At 44.1% G+C, this 23,987-nt stretch overlaps 1 protein-coding gene and 1 long non-coding RNA gene across 3 annotated transcripts in view; one reads left to right on the top strand and one right to left on the bottom strand.

The window, feature by feature from the left end:
* LOC135907231 (uncharacterized) overlaps positions 1-23,987 on the top strand; it is a 454,989-nt gene that overhangs the window by 320,527 nt on the left and 110,475 nt on the right. The gene's annotated exons all lie outside the window — the stretch shown is intronic.
* Positions 13,677-23,129, bottom strand: LOC135907230 (uncharacterized). The gene is made up of 3 exons (XR_010565941.2): positions 21,478-23,129; positions 19,878-20,014; positions 13,677-14,685 (listed from the first exon to the last, which is right to left on the bottom strand). It is a non-coding gene; the product is annotated as an uncharacterized lncRNA (long non-coding RNA).

Genomic DNA, 23,987 nt, shown 5'->3' with positions numbered 1-23,987 from the left:
TGCGTGGAAGTAGGTAGACATCTGTCTTGGTGATCTTGTTTAGATGAAGATAGTCTACGCAGAATCGCCAGCTGTTATCCTTCCTTTTGACGAGAATAACAGGGAAAACCCGCGGGCTAGAAGAGTTCAATAATCCCTTTGGCAAACATTTTATCAACTTCGCTCTGGACAACTTGCCGCTGTGAGTGCGACATTCGGTTTGGGCGCCGATGAACAGGTGCCCCACCGCCGGTATTTATGAGATGCTTCAAAAGCGTAGTTTGAGCCAAAGGGCAATTGTTTAGGTCGAAACTGTCGGAGTAGGACTCGAGAAAGTCACGCAGCTCTGCGGCATGTTGGTTTAAGAGGCCTGGCGCAATCAGTCTCGCAAAGGGCAGGTGCACAATAGCGCAGAACGAGCGCTGGCCGAAGACAGCACAACAGATAGAGCGGAAATATGGCACCACTCGCGGAACGGTGACAACGTGGCAAATGACATGCCTCGAGGAAGTAGTTGAGGGCACTGTCCGAAATTCATAATAGGAAGGTAATTCTCATTGCCCGCTACAGAAACGATGGTGTGTGGGAAGTAGACATTGTGGGAAATCAGGACTGAAGTTGCGTGAAGAAGGCCATAGTCTCTGTCAGATACAGTTGGACGGGGTTAAAGAGTGATTCTTGAGATGGGATACGAATAAAATCCGCAGAACAAAGCTGAGTTCGGGCTTGAGCAGGAGGTTAAATGGAAAGGGGTAGGTGAAGTTGTACAACGCCGGCTGGACAGTCAATCAGAGCGCAATGGGTGGTCAGAAATTCGAGTCCGAGGATCACATTGTTAGGGCAGTGCTCGAGCACAGAAAACAAAACGGATGTGTGGCAGCCGGCGACACCGACCCGTGCTACACACATTCTAAGTACAGCCGCATTTCCACCGTCGGCAACCTGGAGCACTCTAATCGGAGCAGAAGTAACCATTTTCTTCAGCTGCGGTCGAAGCTCTGCACTCACGATGAAAGGTTGCGCTCCAGTGTCGATGAGTTTTGTAACAGGCAAACCATCCACGTCCAAGTCCAGAAGGTTGCGATCAGTAGGCAGGGTCAACAAAACTTCAGGCGGGTGCGCTCTAGCACCGTAACCTCCAGAAACTGCTCCCGTTAGTTTCCCGTAGGAAAGCGGCAATGGTAAGCTGGGAACGGAGAGCGGCACAGCTGCAGGATGAATGGCGACTGCGGCGATGGTGTGCGGCCAGTCGGAGTGGCTCGGGCGTTGTCAGGTGCCTTTTCGAACTCAGTGGAGAGTTCAGGCGGGCGAGGATTTAGTAGGGAGCGGCGGTAGGCGGAAAAGTTTGCTCGAGAGTGGGCTGGCCAGGAACTTTGGAAGTGGAGAGGGGTGTGACGCACACGTCCACAACAGAAGCAGATGTGTCTATCATCATGCGTGCGCCATTAGGCCGAGTTGCGATAGTTTGGGTACAGACGATACTGGCCCCGGTGAACAGGGGCAGAGATAGCAGGCGAATCAAAGTCAGGACGGTTGCCGTAGCAGATGGACGGCAGACTCACATTGGCAAGTTGTTCGCGAATGACTCATTGAATGAGGTACACTCATAGTGAAATGTTTATCGCGCACAATCGACAAGGACACAGTGAAGTGGGGCACACGAGCGCTTACTCACAACTGTTTCTTTTCGGAAAGATACAGAACATACATACACACAAGAGTGGTCAGTATAAACAGACACAGATTAAAAACAGATTGAAAAGGTTCAACCAGTATTTAGAAATGCAAATTCATTGTCAGTGATTGCAACTGATGGTTGGCTTATGCATTTTTCAGCAGACATTTTGATATGAAACGCTTCTGTAATTTCACGTGTTTGTTTTTATCTGAAAGCAAAATGTCAGTGTCAAGAAATACCGGATCACAATGACATAGACTACAGTTGTTCGACAAGTGCGAATACTTTTCCAGGTCAACGGAAGCCAGTACACAACACCTATTCGACATTTTCTGAATTTTTGATCTTCTTTAAGACCGCAGCTGCATTTTTTACCCTATTGGCAAACATATTTGAAATAGCTTGGCGCAGTTTTTGCAGCTTATTAGGAGCGCTGAAAACCACTTCAATGCCATACCAGCTGGCTAAATTCTTTAGCCAATGGGAAAAATAATGGACGTAAGGTACAACCGCAAGGCGCTTTCTGTTCGTGCTAAGCCTGTTCTTTGAATCTGTGGGTTGTACACCCTTTACTATTTTTACTACGTTTTCGGCCGCTCTGACTATAATGTGTTCCGGGAATCCCACTGAAGCTAGTCTTGTTACCTGATTGGCAAAGCTTTCTTTTATTCGGCGGCAACAAAATTTTACCAAAGCAGCCCGAACGGAAGACACCGCAATTCCGCTTTTCACAATCTTCGAATGTCCTGATTTGTACTGTAATATGGGCTTCTTTGATCTAGGGCTGCACATCCAGCATGCTTGGTCGGGTAGCAATCGCAAGGACAAATCTAGAAACTGCAGTTCGTTTTCTTTGGCAATCTCATGGGTAAACTTAAGGCCTAGGCCACATTCACGAAACATTTTTAGTACATTAAACACATTACGCCACGTTCATTCCCATCAAAAATAACCAAAAAATCATCAACGAATCGTAAAATGTTTGCCAAGTTTCCTAAAGCACTGTGAATACTTTGGTCTACACGAGCTAGAAAAATGTCGCTTAGTATTGGGGCTACCTTGGAACCTATACATATACCTGACTTTTGCACATACATTGCTTCATTCTAACCGACAAAAGTAGAGCTAAGATAAAAGAATAGTACTTGCATAAAGCCTTCCACGGGTACTCCGCTGTCATTTCTAAATTTAACTTCATTATCTTCGCAAATACGCATTTTACCATTTTTTAACAGCTCTGTGTCGGGAATCGAGTAAAATAAATCTTCTCCGTCAACAGTGAAGGCACTGCATCCCTTTGTTTTGTCCTCCTTCAAATATTGTACAACTGCCTCAGAATTACAGATTGCTAACGGATCGGGGATTCTGAACGAGGAAAGCTGTTCCTGGACCAACGATACTACCTGCTGCTGTCAAGTGCTTCTTTCAGTAACAATGGCTCTGAACGGCTCTCAATGTTTGTGCGTCTTACATGAGAAAAACACTTGAAGATGCAGGCCCTTTGCTTTTTGACTGAGGCACATATGCTTTCTAAATTGAGGGAACGAAGTAATCCAATAGCCAGCTGTTTTTCTTTGGCAAGTGTAACATCTGTTCTCTTAAAATTTTTTCCCATAGCTTCACAAGCTTTTTGACGAAACACACCGTCAGATAGGACAACAAAACATCCTTCTTTACCCGCGGTGAGAACACGTAACCCTCTAGAAGCCAAGTCTCCTGCCACTAGGTTGAGCCGGTTGGGACTCACACATGCAGTTTTTGCCTTCGCAATAGCGTCTGCACGTTCAGAAACACACCTTGCACGTTCTTCTCCAGGAACCAGTCGGGAGACGGCTCTCGAGGCTGCGAGCTTCGCAGGTGGACGCAGTGCCTGTTCCAGTGCGAACTTTGGCCCGAGATGCAGAAGCTTGTTGTCCTTTTCTGGAATAAAATATTCCTCGAGCCGTACCACTCTTCCTTCCGTAGAAGGTGCCTTCTTGACAGTGGGCAAGAGCGGTCTCACCATGTTCCAGAGGAACTCCGTTGTCTTATCCGCTGTTTTGCACCAGTCCAAGAAGAGTCGGCTGCTGGTGCCAACGCACTGTGTCTTGCACGCTACACGCAAGCAGTCTTTGTGGTGTAGCACTTGCCTCCGCGATTCAGACGCAACTATTCGGCATGTTCTCCAGGTGTGTCCTATCGACGGTTTCATGAAACCACATACAGGTACACTAGCGACTGGGAGTCGTCAAAGCACAGCGTCACTGGTGTGGCAGGAGACGCTGTATAAATTTTTCGCCAGACTATGGGCGCTATAACGTAAAGCTAGGCCGGTATGTTGTAGCGATGCCTTTTCCGATTCTATGCTATTTCAGGCTTTTCGCGCTTGGCCAGTGGTCAGAGCGACGGTCTGCCCACATTACCAACGGGATCAGGAGGCCGTGTATGGTGGATGATAAGAATACCATAGAATAAGGCATAAGGCATCGCTACAAAATAGCGGCCCTATTCCAAACATTTCTATTCTAATTCTGCAATCATCCATCCGGAAGTGGCCAACAACTTTTTTTACCACCTCCACTTCGCTTGTCTCTTACGCGACGTCACGAAAACAGCGGTAACTCCCCATCTGATATCATGTGAACACACTGATTATGCATGACTGCAAAGAACAAAAGAAAAATAGTTATTTCTGATTCGACGCCTTTTCACCATTAGACCTTGGCTATTAGTCAAAAGTTTTCGGGCTGCACCCACCTCCCCCGCCTGTCACGCAACGTCACAAAGTCGCGAAAACTCACCGCGTGAAAGTGAGGTGCGCGCGTTAAAGATGCTATAATATGCCGAACAAGACGGAATTTTTCCCTGAATAACCGCAGGATGTCCCGTTCCGAAAGGAATTAAATATGGCTGCCGCCGATCGCTCAGGCACTGAATACGCGCACCTGCCGGAGAGCATGGGTTTGTTTGCGTACAATAATACTTTTTCCATGGCTGTGAAACGTTTTCGAGCACTTTAGGCACGTTTACGACCTCGCGCAGTCAACTTTTCTTTGTAGATGATTTTTTTAGAAGCATTCTTAACCTTCCGTTTCATGCTGCCGCGATTTTCGACGAGCCACCCCAAGCTAAGTAAGAGAAAGCGGACCAATCACAGACGCCGCACCACCCTCTTCATCCGGCTATCAATATTCAGTGCACTGGCTCGGCCCCATCGAGTACCTCTCCACCAGAGCCGTGCTCTTCACCTCTTATAAGCCAATTAGATAAGACAATCCGCTCAGTGTAGGCAATGTCATTGGTTTTTAAAGCAAACAAAAGAGACCTCCTATAAACGAAGGAAGCATTTGATTGGTCTCCTTAAACAACACCTGCGTGTCGTCGCCCGGTGCTTGCGTCGGCGGTTACGCAAATTTGACGTCAGGAGATTGGAATAAAAACATATTGGAATTGTTTTACGTTATGGGGTCCTATATGTAAGACGTTCTCGGAGGAGGCGGGCTCACGCGAAAGACAACGGTCTTCGCACGTCCATGAAGCAGCGGCGTTGGGTAGATTTGTGAACTGCTGAACTATGCGTCAGTTCTTCGCGTCTCCAAAGCGGCGACATTCTTTATGATCTCATTGAGCGCTTTTATGTTTTTGTAAACAAGAAGGTTAAACCTATCCTCCACGATGTCTTTTAAGCCGTGGCTGACGTTGTCTGCCCCTGCAATATTGCTATCCACCTTGCGGCAAAGAGCGAGGACGTCCTGTATGTACGCTAGGTAAGATGCAGTGGACGTCTCTGCACGGCTCTCTAGGTCCTATTAGCAGCACGTTGGCAGCTGATGAGCTTGCCGAGCTGATTTCTTCTGTTTGTACTGAAGCCAACTTGTAATTTCTTCTTCATGTGTCTCTAACCAGACCTGCGCAGTTTTCTTTAGGCAGAATGTAATGTCAGCCAGCATGAGCTTGTTATCCCACGTGTTGTGTGCACTGACACGTTCGTAATTCTACAACTAGTCATCCGCGTCAAAGTTGTCTATCCCGGAGAACATCCCAGGGTCCCGGGGCTAGGACAGGCTGACTTTTGGTGGCGTCGATGGGGTCGCGATTGAAGACCATCCTTCGGTTGGCATGGCAGCCAGGCTACGTCCGCTGCGCAGCGCCGTCTCGTGCAAGCAACTACCCAGTACCTCCACCAATGATATTACGGGAAAGAAGAAGCGTACGTGCATTTACAGACTGCTTTAATGGCTGAGCTAACGTGCGTAGAGAAGCGATAGCCAAAATCTTCGTCGTCATCTCCCTGGACACCATCCATATCCTCTTCTTCAAACAATATACACAACAACAATACAATAAAGTAATCAACAACAATAAGGTAATCGAAAATTTTTGCTAGCTTCAAGAAATAAAAAGACATCCATACATTACTTTGATCGTGTAAGGATCGGCGCGACGCTTGCGGCAGCGTGCCTTGCGAGCGAACACGTGCACGCGTACACGCACAACGAGGGGCTGAAGAACTGCAACGCCCCACCTACAGGCACCGATGTGAGACGAGGAAAGTCTACGCTCGAGGCAACACATGTGGAATGGTGCGGGTGCCGACAGATTCAGAAAGTTGGGAATTTTCAGTAAGAAGATATCGACGTCTCCAGCTCGACGGGTGAGAGGCGCCATGCCTCGTTTCGCACCGATTTTGGAGAAGCCTAGCGCGCAAATATAATTTTGCATATATCTTGCGAGACTAAAGCCGCGCAGTCTTTGTATTCGGGCAACCGCACGGAACAACGGCTCGTCGTTATTCCATACTTCTCTGCCTCTTTCCATTTCTCTAATATTTCCTATCTCGTTTCCCGCAGCACTCCTTTGTTGCCCGCTGTCGCTGCGGCCGTTAACGCCCATGGCGCAGCGCCTCGAGCGGAGTAGGCGGAAGGAAGTGAATGTTGAAAAATGCTAACGAAATAAATATCTTAGAAAATGGAGTAGTTGTGAACGAAAAACAGCTTTACGGCTACACGCGGAATTTTACAACCGGGGAAGTAATCAGTGTGTGCCTAGCGATCAATGTAAAACGCACTTTTCTTCATTTATACTTTTTTTACTGTAGTAAACCTTCTCCAGTCTTCGTTTCTTTTCTGTCGCTCTGTCGAGCGTATACATATTGTTAAATATATTTGTATTTTGACGTTGCTGGAATGAAAGCTGCAGGAGCGACGAAATAAGGGGAGCACGGGGTTCGCGTAATGTTTGGTGCTCCATCCCCGTCCTTACTCACTATTTTGCTTGTGCTGTTTTAATCTTTGTTCGCACCTGTCGGCGTTCTCTGTCTCTTTCTTTGGTATTATTATTTATTTTCGAGTTATTTCCGTAAAACATTTCTCGCACTAATAAAAAATGAAGCATCTGCCATGGCAAGCGTCGCCTTAGAATCTCTACAGCGATTCCGCGGAGTGGTGTTTATATCTTTTCATCGACACTCGAGCGTCATTACCACGTCACTCGTAATTATGAGTACGCGCTATCCTCATTCTTCTTGTAGACTTGTCGCTACACAACCTAGATTTTTGCGCGATGCTATGCTGCTTATAAAGAAATGGAACAGGCCCACACAGCTTCGCGACCAGCAGGAGCAACAATATTTACCCTCCACAACATTTGAATCTACTCTTATTGCTTCTCTGCAATTGTTGCGCTTTGCAACGGTTGTCTATCCCTTTACCTTGCGGCCAGTGGTACTCCTTACGCACTTGGCTGCATTAATGATTTGCTGTTGGAGGTCTCGATGGCGCATGCGGGAACGAAATCGCAAAGAGATGAGATAGCGCCAAAGATTTAACCAAGCTAGAAAAACGAGGATCAAAAAAGAAAAGTAAATGACATCCATGGAAACTGACCCTGGTAACATTTAAAACACGAACTCTCTCGAGTGAAGCTAGCTTGGCAGGCCTCCTTGAACAACTATCAGGAAAATATTTAGGATATCATTGGCCTTAGCGAGGTTAGATGAACTGGCTTATACAGTGCTGACTAATGGCCATGTCCTCTGCTATAGAGAACCTCCAGATAATAAGCAGTACGATGTAGGATTCTTAATGAACAAGGACATAGTGGGCAACATTGACAAATTCTACAGCATTAATGCGAGAGTAACAGCAGTCGTAATAAAACTTCATAATGGGTATAGATTAAAGGTAGTCCGAGCCTTCGCTCCAACCTCCGATCATGATGATGCTGAAGTAGATCAGTGTTATGAAGATATTGGATTATGAAGATATAGGATTAGATAATTGGAAGCTCAGTATACTGTAGTGATTGGCGACTTGAATACAAAAGTGCAGCAAAAGCAGACGTGTGGACAAGCAATTGCCAACTACTGTGTCGATTCTAGTAACAGTAGAGCAGAGAAGTTGGCACACTTCGCGGAAAGGAATAAACTGCGAATAATGAACACCTTCTTCAAGAAGCGTAGCAACGAAAAGTCGACATTGAAAAGCCCTAATTGTGAAACTAGAAATGAAATTGATTTCATACTTTCTGCTGATCTCAGCATAGTGCAGGATATAGAAATGATAGGTAGGGTAAAGTGCAGTGATCACAGGTTTTTGAGGGTTAGAATTCACCTCAATTTGAACAGAGGAAGAGTAAAATTGGTGAGGAAGAAACATGCCAACTTGGATGCAGTAAAGGTAAAAGCAGACCAATTCAGGCCGGCACTTGCAAACAAATATGCAGCCTTAGAACAGTGCGATGAAGGTGACATAGAGCTAATGAATGAAACCTATCTAGGCTGGCTTCAGAAGAAGCAGTTGAAGTGGGAGACAAGGCACCAAGGCAACCAATACGTAAGCTCCCCCAAGCAGCCAAGTACCTAATAAAGAAACGACAAAGAATGAAAGTATCCAACTCAAGAGGTCAGACAGAATTCGCAGAATTTTCAGAACTGATAGGCATGGAGAAAATCAGGAATATTCGAAATTATAACGCAAGACAGAGTGAAGAAGCAATAAAAAAATTGACGCAGCATGAAATTAGTTAGAAGAAAACTTGGCGTAGGACAAGCCAAGATATATGCGCTGAAAGATAAGCAGGGTAATACCACCAGCAATTTCGAAGATATAGCGGAAGAATTCTGTACTGACCTGTACAATACCCAGAGCCTCCACGACACCTCCATTGGAAGTAGTAACGAACAGGCTATAGAGAGAGGCTCCTTCTAAAGCTAGCGGTGAAATTAGAAGGGCCTTGCAAGTCATAAAATGACGAAAAGCGGCAGGAGAAGTTGGGATATTAGTCGATTTATTCAGAGATGGAGGGGACAATGCTTAAAAAACTGGCGGCTCTTTATAAGAAGTGTCTATCGACTTGCAGGGTGCCAGAGAACTGGAAGAATGCCAACATCATACTAATCCACAAGAAAAGGAGAAGGTAAAGAATCGAAAAATTATAGGCCCATTAGCTTACTTCCAGTATTGTGCAAGATATTAACCAAGATAATTTCCAATAGAATAAAGGCAACACTTGAGTTCAGTCAACCAGAGAACAAGCTGGCTTCAGGAAGGGACACTGTAGAATGGATCGCATTCATGTCATCAATCAGGTAATCGAGAAATCTGCAGAGTACTATCAGCATCTCTATAGGACTTCCATAGATTAGGAAAAGGCACTTTATTCAGTAGATACACCAGCAGCCATAGGGGCATTACGCAGTCAAGGAGTACAGCAGGCTTACTTGTATATCTTGGAACATATGTACAGAGGTCCCACAGCTGCCCTAATTCTCCACAAGAAAAATAGAAATATACCTATAAAGGAACGCGTCAGATAAAGAGACACAATCTCTCCAACGCTATTCATTACATGCTTGGAAGAAATATTCAAGCTAATACAATGGGAAGACTTAGGAGTAGGGATCAACGGCGAATGTCTCAGAAACCTTCGGTTTGCAGATGACGTTGTCCTGTTCCGCAACATTGGGGACGAGTTACAACAAATGATTCAGGACCTTAACAGAGAGAGAATAAGAATGGGGTTGAAGGTTAATATGCATAAGAAAAAGATAATGCCCAATAGTCCGGCAAGGGACGAAGAGTTCAGGATTGCCAATCAGCCTGTAGTCTATGAACGAGTACGTTTAGATAGGACAATTACTCACAGGGGACCCTGATTATGAAAAGAAACTTTAAAGGAAAGTAAGAATGGGTTGGAGCACATTCGGTAGACATTGACAGTTTCTGACTGGAAGCTTACAATTATAATTAAATAGAAAGATGTGCAGTCAGTGCGTTCTATCGGTGCTAGCATATGCGGCAGAAACCTGGAGACTGACAATGAAGGTCGAGAACAGGTTTAGGACCGCGCAATGAGCGATGGAACGAAGTATGCTAGGCGTAACATTAAGAGACGGAAAGAGAACGGTGTGGATCAGAGATATAAACAGGTATAGACGATATTTTAATTGAGGTTAAGAGAAAAAAAATAGAGGTGGGTAGGTCATGCAATGCGTAGGTTAGATAACTGGTGGACGATTAGAGTTACAAAATGGGTGCCAAGGGAAGCGCAGTCGAGGACGGCAGAGCACTAGGTGGGGTGATGAATTAAAAAAATTCGCAGGCGCTAGCTGGGATCGGTTGGCGCGGGACCGGGTATTTGGAGATCGCAGGGAGAGGCCTTCGTCCTGCAGTGGGCATGAGATAGGCTGCTGCTTCATCTGATGATGATGATGAAATTGGTATATTGAACTTAAAAAGGGACTTGAAAAAGTTTTGTTTATCATGTTTACACCTGCCACGCTACATATTTTTCTTCTTGAATGTTTACTTTTCTTTTTTTAGCGATAAGTTTCTTTGCATCCTGCCTTTATAAACGGTTTAACAGTTCCTTCTAATGAGAAGTTTCTTGGTCTGTCGACGGCACAATATTCCTAGCAAATTTGCACGCGTTGATAGAAGTACAATGATAGGTGTCCGTGTCATCATTAAGGTAATTGAGAAATCTGCGGAGTACAATAAACCTATGTACATGGCTTTCACAGATTGTGAAATGGCATCTGATTCTGTAGAGATACGATTGTTCGTATCTCTACAGAATCTGATTCCATTTCACAATCTGCCATTTCATAAGATGCCATTTCTTAATCAAATAGAGGCATTCCATAATCAAGGGAGTACAGAAGGCATCCGTGAATATATTGGTACGGAAGGATAACAAAAGAGGAAGGAAGACGATCGTTAGACTCTGGCTGCTGCGTGTTGTTACTGATCAGCTGTTTTTAACTACACTGACTCTGCTTGTGTACATATTGTAAATACAGTCTTTCTGTGCTCCCAGCATCCCCGTAACAATATTGACAAATGCCTACAAACATTCCACACCTACGTTGGTTCTCCACAAGAAAAGTTACCAATCAGGAAAAGGTTCAGGCAAAGAGACAATTTTTCCGATGTTATTCAATGCATGCTTAAAAATATTCGAGCTGTTAGACTGGGAAGGCTTACGAGTGGGGATAAACGCCGAATAGCTCAGCAACCTTTGGTTTGCAGATGCCATTGGCCTATTCAGCAACACCGGGGACGCGGTACAACAAATTATTAGGGACCTTACCGAGAAATTGAAAGAGTTCGGTTGAAAGTTAATACGCCGCAGACAAAACTAACGTTCAATATCCTGGCACGAGAACAAGAATTCAGGATCTGCAATCACCTTGCAGAGTCTGTACAAGAGTACGTTTACCTAGGTCGATTACACACAGGGGACCCTGATCATGCGAAGTAAATAGACAGAAAAATAAAAATCGGTTGGAGTGCACTCTGCAGGCATTACCAAACCCTCATCGGGAGTTTACCGCTGCCGTTAAAAAGAAAAGTGTACAATCATTGCATTCTACCAGTGTTATCATGCGGGGCAGAAATGTGTAGGTTAAGAAAGTTTGAGAACAACTTAAAGACCGCGCAAAGAGGGATGGAATGAAAAAATGTTAGGCGTATATATATAGCCTTAAGGAACAGGAAAAGAGCGGTGGAGATGAGAGAACAAATGGGGAGAGAGAGAGAGAGAAAAAAAAAGCAAGGATGGGAAAGGCAGGGAGGTCAACCAGAAGAGCATCCGGTTTGCTACCCTACACTGGGGGTGGGGGAAAGGGGAATAGAAAGAGTAAAAGGGTAGAAAGTGAGCACTGAGTGCGTGTGGGTGGGACACTATGCACACGGACACTATAAACGGTCTCGTAAGCCGGTGCATTTCAAGTATTGCACTAATGAACGATTCGCTTTTCGTGCCAGTGACGGGTGTGGCCACGGTCCGAGTATCTTTGACTCATTGAACGGTCTTAAGTCCTGTCGGTGTAAACTTTCCCGTAGAGATAGGCTTTGCACATCGTAGCGGGGGCAGGTACACAATAAGAGCTAATAAGAGCCGTGACACCAAAGTTAAGTCCAAGCAGCTGCTATAGGTCGTGCCTCGCAAAAGAGTAGGGCTGCCGTCATTCACACAGCACAAATCATGGTCGGCAGCAAAGGAGGCGAGACTCCTGCCTTTGGAATCAATTTCAGTGCTTCCCCATAGCTGGCGATCCGCGTTGAAGTCACCTGTGATAATCCAGGGGCAATTGTTCATCAGTAGTATTTTCTTGAGTCGTTCGCCGTCAAAATGACCCGCTGGGAATATGTAGGCTCCAATTAGTGCAAGTGACACATCCCTCTTTTGGATATTCAGGCAGACATATTGGTTGTCGTCATGAGGCTCTAACGCATTAGCGACATACACTCTAAAAATTTTAACACCCTTAAGGGTGTAAATGACTTGTCCCATGGGTGACACCCTTTTTGGGTGTATTGCTACACCTCAAGCAAAGGGTGCAAATTAACACCCTACAAGAGAAGGGGTGTTAATATGACGTCACCTCGCCTATGGGTGTAAAGCTAACAACACCCTTTCTATATGGGGTGTAACAGAGACACCACCCTTTCAATATGGGTGTAGCATGGACAACACGCTTCCAAAAGGGTGTTATCCCTGCAAGTATTTTAGCGTTCACTACAGCCATGTAGTTAATGGGCAGACTAGCTGTTGTGAATGCTGCCTAGCCTTAGCTACGGTACTACCTTGTTCAGTATGAGCCAGAATCTGTGAGGCGTCGTCATATTGCGCTTCTGGTCCGTCATGTGGTAGCATAACGTGCGACCCTTTCAGGCAAACAATTGAAGGTTTCACCATTGCAGCAAGGCACACAGGCCATGCTTTTCGTAATCTTCCTCTGCAGTGATAGTACACTGCCGGTCGGATGCAGAGCGCAATAACAATGCGCGCTGCACTAAGGACACAGGATCTCGCGCACCTTGGTGCACCAGTACTTCTAATCCCGTGGAAACAGCACACAGCCAAAAGCATAGTTACATGCATTTCAGAAATAATTAAAAACCTCCACTTTTCTTGGCCAAACATTTTCGCAACACCAGCTCGACCAGGAGGGAAAGACACCACAGCTCGTTGTTGTAGCTCATATTGAATGCAATAGAGCACAAGCAATGCATGGATTGGCGACGGTAACAAGTACAGTACTACAGAAGCATATGTTTGCCTGTCAAACAGTTTTTTGCCGTTTTAAGCACACATTTTACACCTCTATTCATCAAAGTTGTCATTTATCGCCACGGGATGCTTCTACTACTACTTTGACACATGACTTAAAGGTAGCACTCAAAGCCAAAGAACAAAGTGCTTCCACGTCGAATCATGTTTCAGCATTTACGAACAAAACAGCATGTGTAGCTGTCCTTGCTGTTCAATATATAAGCATGCACTATTTCCTGAAATATATGTATGCTCCATTTACTGAAAGATACCTGCTTATACCCAATAACTTAGTTTATTTTTCACCATGTGCTTGCATTGAATATTGCAAAGGCATTGTAAGTTAAGCTACCAGAACAACAATCAGCTAGTCTAAGGTTACGTAATTGAACAACATCATTGTAAAATTTGTGACGAAATGTCAGAAGTATTTATTTCATTCAAGAGAAATGGTTACATAATAATGTTTGCAGATTTTAAAAGTAAAAAGGAAGATGAGTAAAACCATACCAATACAAAGACATAAGCACCGAATAATGGCACAGGCTTGCTCAATTAAATTTTAAGCAGAACAGTTTTTTTAAATAACCTCACTACTAAATATCACGTTTTCATTCGAAAAGCACTGCATCTTATTATAAAGCACAAAAATAACCGGTCACATAAGTAAGAACAAGTCTGAGTGTGTCTTTAACACAAGGATAAAAAGTTGGGCGAGTTGGTACAGTAACATGATCTTGGATTGTAGCGCGAAGTGGCATGGACACAGACTAGAAGCAGACAGGATGAGCGCTAACTCTCAACTAAATTTTTGCAAGCTAGTCTCTTATCAAGTATACCTGTAGGCATTGCGACCACTGTGCTCCCAAGACGCATGAGGCATTAGTCATTGCAGAGTTGTAAGGACATGACAATCCTAGGATGATTATGTTCTTGAGGCTTTTTTTCCCCACTTTCCATCTTTTGAAACGTGTATACTTTAGTCATGAATACAAAAATGCTACAACTGGCATGTGATAAGTTTTGCATCTTATTTCCTAGCAGCTCATTGAACCAAGCCACGATGACAAATTTAAATGCTGTTACCTCATCAGACATTCAAATTTCTTAAACACAAACAAAACCAGATAGGCATTAGAGTGAGCATCACTTAAATACATTACACTGGTTTAAAGTTATTGCGCCACTTTGTGCCAGGTAAAAACGTTAGAAACATCAAAAATGTTAAGATTCTACGGCCAACCGTGAAAACTAAATAAAAAAAATCATTAAGCTTTCTTAAACGGGTACAGGAGCTTTACAACTAGCCGTCTTGGTGATGGACACGCAGATAGATGGGCAGCCATTCCACTGAGACGAGAATGTTGAGGGCTTCGCATGGAAGACTGTGAGACACTGCAGAGTAGTTCTTGGTCCACATGAAGGAGGTTGCTTGCATACACGTCTGGGCCACCATACTGAATGCATGGTGTTACCGGAGCTTTTTCCCCCTGCATTGTGGTAAAAAAGCATGGTTAAGTTTATACGATATTTAATATGCAAAAAAAAAGAGGCGAGACATGCAGACAGGACACGAGAGTAGAGAAGTGAACACGAACGCGAAAAACATGAAAAATTTCATTAAATCGTTTTATTAGATAAAATTTTTATACTGTGTGTCATTCATTATGAGGGTTCATAACCGCAACACATTTAATATATAAGCAGGTAGAATTATCAGCTTGGTCAGTTTGTACAAGCTCGTTTGAGGCAAGAAATCGAGTTTCACAAACACAACCTCAACATTCTTGATTGAAAAAGGAACACTTCACATGACATGCAGTCCTGTGAGTGGAAATTGCACAGTTCAAGAAAAACAAATTAAAACTCACAGACCGATCCTGAAAAAGGAATAAGCACCTGCTACTGCAAAAAGCGAATTAATTGATAGGTTTTAGTAGCACAAGGGCATCTTTGGCCAATTAGCGCCAAGCCTATACTGCAAAAAATAAACTTAGTGCATCTTTACAAAGCAAATATATAAAGATGACTAATGCCTCTCTGCACTACAGTTGCTTTGCTCTAGCGTGAAGTCATTTTAATGCATGCACACGTACATACACATGCTACACCCAAGTGTAACAGCTGCAGAATTAAAATTGGGCATCAACAAAGTCGCAACATTTAACCATTGATCCCAAGCTGTACTAGTGACTGGAGGTAGTACCAATATCGCCAATGACGAGTTGCACTCTTTCTGCCCGATGTTATACTGCTCGTATTGTCAAAGATGAGTTACAGTCGGCATTGAGGGAAAGCTGCCCTCAAGAGCAGCTCTTATTTTTGTGTTATTTCTAACCAGAGACCAATGAAGTAATATATTTTTAGAATGAGAATGACGCCGAAAAATTGAGTACGTAAAAAATTTGGTGCATTTTTCCGGAATTAACTTGGGGGTTAATGGCTAAAGCGGCAATCCAGACACTAGAACAAGTTTTGACATGTTTGTTACCAGTGAATGCTAGAAAATATGTTGGCATTCTGTAGTTTTGTCCAACAATGCAAAAGGGATTCTTAATAACTGATGAAATAAATGGAAAAGTATCATGAAGTATATTTCGTGAATGTAACGCAGAATCACTCAAGTTCTGTTAATATTAATCTCCACTAGATTAACCTGCACTTTCTGAACTAGTTATTTATTTTTATTTTTTATTTAGTACATACTGCAGACCCTTTTCAGGGTCCAAGCAGGACCCTGAAAGTTCCGGAGGTGCTGAATTTCACTCCTCATTCCACCAGTTCAACGTGGCAGCACCTGCACGTTGTGATTTGTTTTACTTAGTGCAGGCTTTGTACATGGCGAGTTCACAGCATTCCCTGCACTCGGCCGAAAGGCAGTGCATGTTTGCGCAGCAGGTGTGGTGCCGCTTCTGCACGAGTGAGGCGCAGAAATCAGTTTCATACAATAATTACTAGAGGGAACTCTGACGTTAGTGTCCACAGGAGATCAAACAAGAACGGCTGTAGCAGCATGGAAATTATGGGAAGTACATGGATTTGCCTAAACTTCATCTGTTTGGCTTCAAACGGCTTTGTGACTTTGTAAACTAGTCATTCTCAACAATATACTGTGTAATAAATAAATAAACATGAAAATCGTCCGACGACAGGATTCAGACACAGGAACTCTAGAACAGAAGTGTGATATTGAAACCATTAAGCCATGGAGGCATGTAACGACAAGCGAGTGCAACGCCCTGATGAATTTATCGCGGGCATACCAGTGCCTTGAGACGCTTGGCGCCCTTCGATTTGGCTACCTGGACAAGCTCAATCGTTGCAATTAATAGCGATTGTGCGTGTTGATGCCGTCTTCTGCACTTCGAAGAGTATAGACTGCGCTGAAATTTACGGCAATGAGATTTATATAGCGTATAATATACGAAGCCACAAGAACGTCTGAATTCACAAGCACGATTATCCGACAAATCCATGTGCTTCCCATCATTTCCATGGTGGTACGACTGCAGCGCCAGAGTTCCCTCTAGTAATTACTGTAAGAAACTCTATGGCAGAAATAACCGAAGTGCCTCGCATTTTGTTCTGGAGTAATAAACTAAGTTTTGCTGGTCCCATAAATCTTACTGGTCATTAATTCCAAGTTTTAGTGCATTCACATGTCTAGTAACCAATTGTGGTATTTTGCATAAACATTGCAAAGCCAACTGTCGTGAATGTTCACCCTGGTAAATTGTTTATGATGGAGTAGCATAGACTACTGAAGCAATCTCTGGAAGGCAAGTCAAGTAATTTTCTTATTAGCAGCCTCTAAACAGCATTCGAGCTTATGACACATGCACCTCAGATATGCAAATATTTCCTTGACTCAGCAAGAAGCGATGCTTCATGTTCCACGAGGCTACCTCTATCAAAGCAGTATTGGTGCTCTCTAAAAACAATGCCAATGCATATTATCCAAATATTTTTCAGGGGCAACAGTTATGCCTGAAATCATGCTAGATTAGTTTTTTTAAACACATGCTCAGACCATGTTAGAAGTGCTTCTTAAAATCCTCCTATTTATTAGACTAGTCATATATCTGTACACAAAGGCTACTAATTAGGTCCCATGCTATATCATCTTAACAAAAACTTCACTTAGTAATACACATGCTATGATAAGATTTGAGACCACATTGAGATACTGAACAAGGTGAATTCATTATTTTTAAAATGAAGCTCCTGTTCTTCCAAAGGAGAAGAAAGGATACTGAGGGTCAAAATTTTTCTGAATCACAGCTGGAAGACGCCAGGGAAGGCACGTGGAAACTTATTTGTAATTTTCTATTTAAATGTAGAAATGATAAAGGGAAATGAAAATGGTAAAAAAAAAACAACCAGGCATGGGGGGAGAACGAACCTACAGCCTTTGCATTAGGCATGCGATGCACTAACCACTGTGCCACCGAGGCAGCATTCAACCGTCCACAATGGCCCCTAAGATTGTCGACGCTCGAACACGCAGTAGTACCACAGTGGTTAGTATATCACATGTGTAATGTGAAGGTTATGGGTCCGTTCTCCACCCACAGGTGGATATCTTTTAATCCACTTTCACTTACCCAGAATTTATCATTTCTATACTTCATATAAAGAAACTTAACACATGTTCCTGTATGCTTTCCTTGGCCTCATTATCTGCTGGCTTCTTCCAGTTCTGTTACTTCCAACACTTATACATATTCTAATCTGGTAAGTAAACAGTTCTGCATGATGCTGGAATACAATATAAACATTATTGCATGGCAGTGTTATGTAGAATGCCTTACATTGCCCAGGCAAGGTGTATTTATGTCAATCTGAAAAAAAAAACCATTTCCACTCTAGGCAGAAATGCTGTGTACTGCTGTGTGCAACAGGGTTTAACGAAAACAACTTGTTCAGAAATAACGCCACCAAACAACGAGGAAACATGAAAAATAGATGAAAATTTGTGCAGTTGCATGTTAAAAATTTAGCACAGCAACAGATAAAGACATAATGAAGGAAGCGCGAGGATGGTTTATTTTGGACACACAAGGCAATATACTTGAAAGATGCATATGAGCTTACACGTGCAGAAATATTGTTTATGTAGTAGCTAAACTACGAACAGGCCTAGAACACACTGATACAAGGTGTCGAGCATGTCAATCTTATCATGCCCTTAAGTCAAAGAAACATGGCTGTTTCTCATGATTCACTACACATGGCTGGCTTACACAACTTAGCCACTTCTATATATGCCTTGTAATTACCAGGTGGTCTGTATAACACATGCAAGCTTTAAATATGTACAACTGCAACGTAGCTGGACAGCACCAAGGTAATGTCGTTTGCCATCGTTTTGAGGAAGTGAAACCAATTCTTGCATTTTTCGTAATTAGGTAATTAGTTAACAACGATTACTTAACTGCTCAAATATTATATTCAAAGCAAAAGTGTCAGTGCGAAAATTGTAGAGCACCCTGAAAAATTCCCAATCCAGCTTTCTACTGCTCAATAGGTGCAACAAATGTTTCTTTCAAGCTTGAAAGAAGCCAGTGTACACATGCAAGTGCCGTGCAACTAACCGCTCGTGCACCTGAACACCATTTGGCTCCTCCTTTCATGCTTGAAAAAAAACTTTTTGAAAAGAATATTTTAGAAATTGATTAATTATTGACTATGTTTTAGGCAAAATGCATGAAATAGTGTGACTGCCACCTCCATTTTCGGCGACATGAATTGGCTCCATTTTCATGTCCAAATCCAGCTATACATGGTGCGTGTTTTGAGCTGGTTCTGTAATTTAGGCTGGTTTTGACTAATTGAAGCTTCGCACTTTAATAATGGAGTCAGGTTAAAAAGAAATTGGTACATAAACAGTCGCTGTCAGTACTCCATACTCCTTTAACTTAGTGCAAAGTGCTTGTGAGCCAAGAAGTTGGTAGTTCTAAGCAGTATTTCTCATTTTGACCTAGTGTTATAGCCCACTTACTATGATGCCACGCTGCTCAGTCATGCTGGTCCCAGCTTCAATCTAGGCCATGACAGCTGCCCTCCAATGAGGGTAAAATGCAATAACGCTTATGCACTTACATTCAGGTGTACATTAAAGAAGGCCAGGTTCCCAAAACTTCAGGCTGTGACTTTGGTATGTAAAAGCCCATAATTTAATTTTAATATCTAAAGGTGCTTTATTAGGAGCAGGGGCATCATTTTGAGCTTTTACTGCACTGCCATGGCACCAAGAAGCTCTAAGTAAATAAAACAATTTCATGGACAATGTACATATCTTGCAAACATTTACAAACACTTCTCTGCATGCACCTCTGTTGCTGTTATATTTAGATCCGTATGCCAAGGCGGGTTATGATGTTAGAACTTGTTTCAAACTTGTTATTTTACCGCTTTAAAGTTGTTGGTTACCTTGCATCTCATTGTGTGTCGAACGCACATTTCAGTGCATCAATTTCTTCAGAAAGTGAACTCCTCTTTATTTATTTGTGCATGCAAAAAGGGTTCAGAAGAACTGCTTTCTGAAGGTCTGTATAAGAACAAAAAACAATTCTATGTAGGCTGCACAAAGAGAAAGGATTGGTTTGTAAATATGTTATTTAGTTCTTAAAAAAAAGAGGCAGCTGTCAGTATTCTGTTCCAAAGTAAAAATTGGCCCTACCTGGCTCTGCTTCAGTTTCCAATGTTGATGGTCCATTCGGGGGCGCTCAACTGATAGGCTGCACTTTGGCGATGTCGGGTGTGCTGTCACCAGGCCCAAGGTCGATCGACAGCCTCACCAAAAGTCGAGTCCAAACGCTATAAAAGAAATATCTCATCATTTTGCTATCAGTTTTGTCATCTTGCGTGTTTCACACACGGCCGTCAGTGGAATATTTCGTCACTTGGATACTGAAAGAAATTCAAGCATTTTCTGGCAGCCAAGCTGATGATGATGATGTGTGGTGTTTTATGGCGCAAGGGCCACGTTTGGCCAAAGAGGGCCATGACAAGTGGTAATGTTGACGATGTATTATGAAAGATGTAACTTGGCTGTCGCTGTAAAGTGCGTAAAATCTACGTGCTATAAAATTATGGCGATGACTAATGACAAATAGTATGAACATTAAAATCCATCGTGGAAGAATGATGCAAAATAGAAAATATACAGGTTGGTAAAATTACTTGGAGCACTGCTGCCTCGCCAGAGCCCTTGAAACACAAGGGCCTAGAGGCATGTGCTATACGAAAGAGCTATCACAGCAGCATCCTCTGAAGAGAGGACGGCAGCCAAGCTGAATACACAGTAAATGGAGAACATTAAAGAGCAAATGCAGTTGTCACATTAGATTGATCAAGTACAGCAGAAATGGAAAATAAATCAGTGATACTCTGTTGGCTTTGAATGCAAGAAACGTAAAAACAGGAACTTGCAGCCACGCCACATTGAATTTCCCGCGTTTGCTACACCTCACAAGTTTGGCATCGTCCGGTACTCGGGGATAGTAACCGCTTAAAATCAAGATGAACGAGCGTCGGCATAAATTAACAGGATACTTAACCAGGCAATATTGGCGCATAAAACAACTCACGTAGCGAAGCTACTGTCAATTACCCGATGACGCATCTGCGGGCGAATTCAAAAAGGAAAGAGTTTCACTTGTTTCACGCCTACTAAGCTAAGACAGAATTCGAGTTTCTTACTAAACTATACTGGATATTTACGCTCCGAATAAAACGCTGGAAATTTTGTTACGTCACATTGCATACGTATGAAAGTGAGGAAATTGCTTTTGTTGTATTCTGCCCAGACGGCATGCAGCAGCTACCTCTCATGCAACAAAAGCATGAAAGTGGTACTCGTGACACCGAAAACAAGCACATACAGCGCCAACGTTACGCCTCTTGGAGTTGGAACTAAGCACGATAAAGCCAGTTAGTTTTCTAGCTTTCATAACGCCATGAACACGACCAAACATCGAGCGAAACAACTCTCTGCTCTCGAAAATTATTACCGCTTCCATTTATATACTTATCGCTGCCACAAGCAAAAGTCAATGGGCTAGCTGTCCACAAGCCGCAGATTAGACTGACAGCAACATATTACGGTAACGTAAAACAATTTCCACGCTAACTTAGCAGCCGCGGTGTGCTCTAAATGCCAAAGTTCTCGTTTGCCGCTCGAAATTCACACCATGATGACGGGCACTGCATCTTTCACATGAAATATTGCACGCTTTGCGCCGGAGCTCAATAGGAGGGCGAAACGCATTTGCACGTACCTGAAATCCGCATGCCGGAAAGCCGTTGACGCTTCCGAGACAGGGCGCACAGCCATAAACCCGTACGGCGGCTTGACTTGGACGTGAGGCACTTCTACCAAACATTTCACATGCGACATGCTTCACAACGATTGCGCGAACACCAAAAAATGACGCAGGCCGCATTGCGACGCCGAGCAGACGTGCATCCACCGATGAGCTGCGTGCGCGGATTGCAGAGAACAAAGCCATACAAAACGTTAGGCGCGAGAAGATGGCGGCTCTCGTTGCGAAGACGAAGCGAACGAAGCAATGACGCGCGAATGAATGTTGCCAACTGTTGGTTCCGCGTTATGCCGGCGGTGGTGGCTTTAGTGGCGTGTGTTGCGGCTGTCTAATTTTTTATTTCTTTTTCCCAAACAGTATAATTAAGATCAGTTATTTGTTTGAATTTTTAACTGTGTCATTTGGCATTATCTTTGTCTTTTTATGCTATTAAGCGGCCAATTAGGGCCTCCCAGGTTCGCGCGCGCCAGCTGCGCGCGCAAATCTCAGAGGCCATAAGACAACTCGTTAGGAGATGCCGTTCTTGTCGTTAACGTTTCATCATCGTTTCTTCAACTGAGATAGGTAGTGTCCCTTTTCCCGGGGTTGGGAGGGGGCGATCAAGACGGCATCGCTCCGCGGGGCGCCGAGGAGTGGGTTGGTGTTGGTTCTTATCGCGAAATTCGCGAACCCTGCGATTTTTTTTATAACGTAAGCATTTCTATACTTCTCCAACAAGAAAAAACATCCGTCCGTCAGTCCGTACCACACGATACGTTTCAAAATAGAACCCGCAACAGCGAGTGAATTCACCTTCGTGCTAGCTCTCGCTTCAACGCGACCGAAGCGGCGAGAACACTGCGCTCACGAAGCTCTCAGCTCATGCCGCACTATGCGCTTTTCGCAGAACACTTTCAACATAGGTGTACGCGCGTCTGTTTTCAAAGCGAAGTAAACGGTGCGAACACAGCGCGGGAAGGTTTCAGCAGTGGGCTCACTCTGTCCACAATGCAGTTCGCTTTCAAGATACGGTTCGCGCGGCCGTGCCACAAGCAGCCGCCGCCGGAGAACGGTTGATAATGTTTCGGCGCGGATGAGGAGGGCTAAAGAGCGATAACAGCTCAAAACGAACGGAACGTCACCAGCGCGCCTGGCCCCGCCACCTGCAGTACTTTGCTTGCGCCGCCGACCAGAGCAGCTCGTGTCGCCGCAGCGCTGTCGCTTATACTTGTCGGCTCAAGTCTCATAACATTGATAACGACATGGACTGCGTGTAGATGAGGAAGAGTCACAATGCTTACGCACACTTAGACAAATCCGAGAGGAGTTCCGGTGTGATTTTTTTTTTTTTACCGGAAATGTACAGTCAGCGGTGGGACCCAGAGTTGACAATGCCTGTAAGAGGGGTGCCAAGCTTTTTTTTTTTTTTTTTGCGAGAGTCTTGCCCAGCTCTCAAAGATCTGCTCAAGCTAAGACTTGCTGATGGCTGTATGGGTTTTTTTTATTGTCGCATGCCCTCGAACCGCCACAGATCCTACAGTGTAATGGCATTAGAGCAGTATTCACGTGCAAAGGGAAATGCAGCCGGTAATTGGGCTGCCTAAGGTTTGCGGCCCGGCGGCAGCTGCCCTCCCGTCCCCCGTTTCCGTTGACAAGTTACCGGGAGGGGTCTGGAGCAATCTTACACCCTCTCCCGACAGTGGCGTAACCAGAAAATTTTTTCGTGTGAGGGGGGGGGGGGTCCCAATTGGCCGTGGAGGGGGAAGGAGCGGGGCCATTGCCATAGCAGCAAAAATTTTACTGTTAGTGAGCGTTACAAGTGCCCGACGTGCCCCACTTGGCTACGCCGCTACTAGCCCCCCTCCCTCCCTCCCGCGCAATCGACGCAAATCGAGCTATCAGAACGTGCATGACACGCATGCATGACATAACATGAATGACATGCCGCGAAGCTAGCATGGATGTCGTCACGTCATCATCATCATCAGCTTATTCTGACGTCCATCGCAGGACGAAAGCTTCTCCAGCGATCTCCAATACCCCTGTCTTGTGCTAACTGGTTCCACGTGTCTTCAAGTTTCCCAATTCCATCACGTCCACATTATTCTCTGCCGTCCTCGACTGTGCTTCCCTTCCCTTAGCACCCATTCTGCAACTCCAATAGACCAGCAGTTCTCTCCCTTACGCATTGCAATGTCTGCCCAGCACGACTTCTTCCTCATAATGTCAACCAGAATATCAGCTATCCCCGTTCGCTCTCTAATCCACATCGCTGTCTTCCAGTCTATTATCATCATGCCTAATAATTTTCATTGCATCGCTCGTTGCGCGGTCCTCAACGTCTTCCAAAGCTTCTTTGGTAACTTCCAAGTTTCGGCCCCATACGTTACTAACGGTAGAAAGCAATGGTTAGCAGTAAGCTCCCTGGTCATGATTTAGTAATGCCTGCCGTAAGCTCTCCAGCTAATATTTTATTTTTGTTAATT

Source organism: Dermacentor albipictus, chromosome 1 (assembly GCF_038994185.2).
Source record: "Dermacentor albipictus isolate Rhodes 1998 colony chromosome 1, USDA_Dalb.pri_finalv2, whole genome shotgun sequence".
Lineage (NCBI taxonomy): Eukaryota > Metazoa > Arthropoda > Arachnida > Ixodida > Ixodidae > Dermacentor > Dermacentor albipictus.
This window is presented reverse-complemented; position numbering and strand designations above follow the sequence as displayed.